The 5,816-nt window shown below is 39.0% G+C and overlaps 1 pseudogene; it reads left to right on the top strand.

Moving 5' to 3' along the window:
• The first annotated feature begins 2,150 nt into the window (after window positions 1-2,150).
• LOC710615 (ATP-dependent RNA helicase DDX50 pseudogene) lies at window positions 2,151-3,663 on the top strand (annotated as a pseudogene).
• The last annotated feature ends 2,153 nt before the right edge of the window (window positions 3,664-5,816 follow it).

The raw sequence follows: 5,816 nt of genomic DNA, 5'->3' as shown, positions 1-5,816 counted from the left end.
GTATGAATTCAAAACACGAGAATACAAATTCCCATAATAAGAAATAAAGTGGAGAGGCATGGTGTCTCACACCTGTAATTCCAGCACTTTGGGAGCCCAAGGCAGGCAGATCACAAGGTCAGTAGTGAGATCAGCCTGACCAGTGTGCTGAAACCCCATCTCTACTAAAAACACAAAAATTAGCTCGGCCTGGTGGCACACACCTGTAATCCCAGCTACACAGGAGGCTGAGGCAGGAGAACCGCCTGAACCCAGGAGGCAGAGATTGCAGTGAGCCAAGATCGTGCCACTGCCCTTGAGCCTGGGTGACAGAGTAAGACTCCATCTCAAAATAAATAAATAAATAGTAAATAAATAAAGTAAATTAAGTATTATGATATATTCATTTCAGAAGCTTATGTTTTGGCCATAAAATCAATGTAAAATGAGGTTTCATGCAGAAACTTGATCATTTTTCATCAGAATAGTTCATCATTTTCAATATCGGTACCATTTGAATAAAGCATTAGGCCCGGCTTCCTTCCACGCTGTTGCTGACTGTAGGTGGTTGTGGCCCCTGTGCCCAGAGGGAGGCAGTGGTGGCCAGTAATGCCTGGGAAACTCCTTAGGGGGACATTATGGAGCTGGAAATACCCTTGGAGGAGTCTGAGAGCCAGAAGAAGGAGAGGCAAAAGGCATTTATTGACCTTAATTTGTACCATACTCTTTGCTGAGCATCAAGGAGCTTAAACCAAATAAGAAATGGTCCCTGACCTCAAGGAGCCTGTAGAGGAGTTGTGGCGTCTTTCCTCCTCCCACCCCCCTGCCCTCCAAAAATAAAAAGGGGGAGCTTTGCTGAGCATCAAGGAGCTTAAACCAAATAAGAAATGGTCCCTGACCTCAAGGAGCCTGTAGAGGAGTTGTGGCGTCTTTCCTCCTCCCACCCCCCTGCCCTCCAAAAATAAAAAGGGGGGCAAAGGGAAAAATTCCTGAAACACTCAGAGGATCACAAGATGCTGGAAAATGCACAGATAAAATTTTTACTGGAGACATTTGACCTGGAAAAAAGAAATCAGCTGAAGCGGCTAAGGTAGCAGTATTTGAAGGCTGACATTCAACAAAAGAATGAGGCTTATTTTGTATAGCCTTAGGAAGCGGAATCTACCCCTCTGACCTTATCAATAAGAGCTCTATGGATATCACAATTTCGGATAAGGGATTATAGACCCGTACTTCCCTTATAGGGTTGTTATGAAGATTTAAACAAGATAAACTGAAAACACATTACACAGTGCTGGAGTGACAGAAGGAAGTCAAGGCACCATTATGACTCAGATGAGAAATCAAAAACAAGAGAAAATGGTGTTACAGATGACCTAGATGTTCCCAAGGCCAAAAAAGAAAAAAAAAAAAAAACTAAAATGAAAGAAAAGCTAAATGGAGACACTGAAGAAGGATTTTATAGACTTTCAGATGAATTCTCTAAATCTCATAAGAAGAAAAGATCTACCAAATGGAAATATTGATGAATATGAAAAAAAATCAAAGTGAATATCATCCTTAGATAGTTCTACTCATAAATCAAGTGATAATAAACTAGAGGAGACCTTAACACGTGAATAGGAAGAAGGAGCCTTCTCTTATTTCTGTATTTCTGAAGAGACTATAAAGTTTCTGAAAGGTCCAGGGGTAACATATCTCTTTCCTATTCAAGTTAAGACCTTGTCCTGTATATGAAGGAAAAGATTTAATAGCTCGAGCATGGACGGGAACAGGAAAGACTTTTTTTTTTTTTTTTTTTTTTTTTTTTTTTTGCCATCCCTTTGATTGAAAGACTCCAAAGAAATGAAGAAACAATTTTTAAAAAGCTGCTCACCGAAGGTACTTGTTTTGGCTCCAGCTAGGGAACTGGCAAACCAAGTAGCCAAAGACTTCAAAGATAAAACTAGGAAATTCAGCATGGCATGTTTTTATGGTGGAACACCATATCAAAGCCCAATTAATTATATGCAAAATGGTATTGACATCTTGGTTGGAACCCCTGGTCATATGAAGACCGTCTGCAGAGTGGCTGATTGGATCTTTCTAAACTGCACCATGTTGTGCTTGATGAAGTGGATCAAATGTTAGATTTAGGTTTTGATGAGCAAGTTGAATATATGATTCACGAATCCTACAAAACTGATTCTGAAGACAATCCTCAGACTTTACTTTTTTCTGCAGCTTGCCCACAGTGGGTATACAAAGTTGCAAAAAAAATTACATGAAATCCAGATATGAACAGGTTGACCTTGTTGGAAAAATGACTCAAAAGGCTGCAACTACTGTGGAACACATTCAGTGTCATTGGTCTCAGAGGCCAGCAGTTACTGGAGATGTCCTTCAAGTCTACAGTGGGTCTGAAGGGAGGGCTATTATCTTCTGTGAGAACAAGAAGAATGTAACTGAAATGGCCATGAATCCACATATAAAACAGAATGCCCAGTGTTTACATGGGGACATTGCACAGTCACAAAGAGAAATTACACTAAAAGACTTCAGAGAAGATAGTTTTAAAGTTTTGGTGGCAACCAATGTGGCTGCCCATAGTTTGCACATTCCTGAAGTGGACCTGGTGATTCAACATTCTCCTCCTCAGGAAGTTGAGTCCTATATCCATCGCTCTGGATGCACAGGTAGAGCTGGACAGGGATTTGTATATGTTTTCATCAACCAAGAGAAAGAGGTCAACTAAGATATGTGGAACAAAAAGCAGCAATTACTTTTAAACGTGTAGGTGTTCCTTCTACAATGGATTTGGTTAAATCTAAAAGCATGGATATCATCAGGTTTCTGACTTCCGTTTCTTATGCTGCTGTTGATTTTTTCTGACCATCAGCTCAGGGACCTATAGAAGAGAAAGGGGCGCCGGGTGCGGTGGCTCACGCCTGTAATCCCAGCACTTTGGGAGGCTAAGGTGGGCGGATCACGAGGTCAGGAGATCACGAGGTCCGGCTAACACGGTGAAACCCCGTCTCTACCAAAAATACAAAAAATTAGCCAGGCGTGGTGGCGGGCGCCTGTAGTCCTGTACTCAGGAGGCTGAGGCAGGAGAATGGCGTGAACCCGGGAGGCGGAGCCGAGATCGGGCCACTGCACTCCAGCCTGGGCGACAGAGCGAGGGTCAGTGGATGCATTGGCTACAACTTTAGCCCACATTTCTGGTGCTTCAAGCTTTGAACCACGATCTTTGATCGCCCTTGAAGACCATGACTCTGGAAAGCCTAGAGGAAATACAGGATGTCACCTGTGCCTGGAAAGAATGCAGTGTCTCGGATTACCAGCATGTGTCTCCTGAAAGGAAATATAGGTGTTTGCTTTGATGTTTCTACAACTGAGTCAGAAAGGTTACAGGCAGAGTGGCATGATTCCAACTGGATACTCTCAGTGCCAGGCAAATTACCTGAAACTGAAGAATATTATGATGGAAACAACTCTAATCCCAGACAGAGGAGTGACTGGTCAAGTGGCTGGTCGGGCAGGTCAGGCGGGTCAGGTGGTCGATCTGGTGGCTGGTCAGGTAGACAGAGTCGACAAGGGAGTCACTCAGGAGGTTGAAAAGATGGTAGAAGACGAAGTGGGAATAGAAATCGATCAACAAGTGAGGGCCACAAATAGAGTTTTGATAGAGTATTTGATAGTTAATCTACCAATGTCAGCTTGCCTATTTCTGCCTAGTTATGTACATTATCCACCAAAAATTAGCCCGTGATAGTTGAGGTATGTGTCTGCTATTTTCAAAGAAGTTGGTCGTATTTTTTTAAAAAAAGTATTTCACAAGAATAGTTGTAAACAAATCTACTTATCCAGTTATACCTTTGAATTAAGAAACCTTTTATTGTCTCTTTTTAGAAAAAAAAATTAGAATATTAGATAATTAAAGACATTTGAAAAGATAAGATTTTGTTTTTTATTTTATGCAGCTATAAAGTTGGGTTTTGAGGTGTTTCTATTATTCCTTCAACTGAAATTATCTCCTCTACTTCTCCAAATTGTGAACCCTATAAAATAACAAAATTTATTTATCCATTAAATTATTTGTCCCTATAATTTGAGGACTGTAAGAAGCCAGAGTGTCTGTCTTTTGCTATTCAGAGGGTGGTTCCTACACCAGCAGCTTCAGCATCATTTGAAAACTTTTAGTAAGTGCAGAATCTTAGGTTCAACCATAGACCCCCTGAATCAAAATTTGCATTTGCACAAAACAAGTTTTTAATTTAATGAAATCCAATTTATCAAATATCCTTTTATGGATCATACTTTTTGTGTCAAGTCTAATAACTCCTTCCTAGCCTTAGATCTCAAAGATTTGCTCCTATATTTTTCAAATAAAAATTTTAGTTTTACATTTTACATTTAAGTTTACGATTCATTTTGAGGTAATTTTTTAATAAACCATGAAACAGTTGTAGCTTATTTTATTTTATTTTATTTTTTGCATGTGGATGACTAATTGCCCTACCACTGTTAGTTGAAAAGGCTAACTTTCCTCCATTGAATTGTTTTTGTACCTTTGTAAAAAGTCAGTTGGGTATATTTGAGTGAGTCTACATTTGGATTCTCTATTCTGTTCCATTTTTTTATGTCTCTATCCCTCTAGCAACAACACAATTTTGATTATTGTAGCTATATTGAAATTAGATATCCTGATTCCTCCCATTATACAGTCAACTCTCCATATCTGTGGGTTCCTATATACGAATTCAGCCAACTTGGGATCAAAAATATTCAACTACAAAATTGTGCCTATACTAAACACATGCAGACCAGACATTTTTTCTTGTCAGTATTCCCTAAACAATACAGTAAACAGCTATTGACATAGCATTTACATGATATTAGGTATTATAAGTAATCTAGAGATGATTTCAAAGTATATGGGAGGAGGTGCACAGATTATATACAAATACTATGCCATTTTATATAATGGACTTGAGCATCTGAAGATTTTTGCTATCCACAGGAAGTCCTGGAACCAATCCCCCACAGATACTAAAGATCAACTGTATTTATTTTTTTGAAATAATTTTAGTTATTCTGGTTCATGTACCTTTTCATTTTAATTTTAGAATGATGTTGTCTATAACTGCAAAAATATATTGCTAGGATTTTGACAGGAATTATATTAAATGTATAGATCAGTTTCTACAGAACAGATATCTTTACTGTCAAATCTTCCAGTCCATGAACACAATATGTCTCTTCATTTATTCAGATTGTCAATTAAAGTGTCAAGTAGTTTCCAGTATATTAGTCCTATACATGTTTCATAAGATTTGCACCTAAATATTTAAGCTTTTTAGCAATTATAAATGGTACTGCATTTTCTATTTTAATATCCACGTGTTCATTGCTAGTACATAGAAGTACAGATGATTTTGTACATGTATCTTATATCCTGTGACCTTGCTTAGCTCAATCATTAGCTTAAGGACTTTTTGTCCATTCCTTGGGATTTTCTACATAAATCAATCATGTCATCCACAAGTTGCAACAGTTTCATTTCTTCCTTTCTGGTCTGTACAATTTTTGTTTCCTTTTCTTTTCTTTTTCTTTTTGAGACAGGGCTTCACTCTGTCACTGAGGCTGAGTACAGTGGCATGATTATGGCTCACTGCAGCCTCCAACCCCCATGCTCAAATGATCCTCCCACCTCAGCCTCCTCAGTAGCTGGGATTATAGTCACACTCCACCATGCCTAGCTAAATGTTTTTATTTTTTGTACAGAGAGAGGTGGAGGCTACAGTGAGCTGTGAGCATAGCACTGCACTCAGCCTGGGTGACAGTGCAAAACCCTA

Source organism: Macaca mulatta, chromosome 2, assembly GCF_049350105.2.
Source record: "Macaca mulatta isolate MMU2019108-1 chromosome 2, T2T-MMU8v2.0, whole genome shotgun sequence".
Lineage (NCBI taxonomy): Eukaryota > Metazoa > Chordata > Mammalia > Primates > Cercopithecidae > Macaca > Macaca mulatta.
Note: the sequence above shows the minus strand (reverse complement) of the source record. Positions and strands in the feature narration are given on the sequence as shown.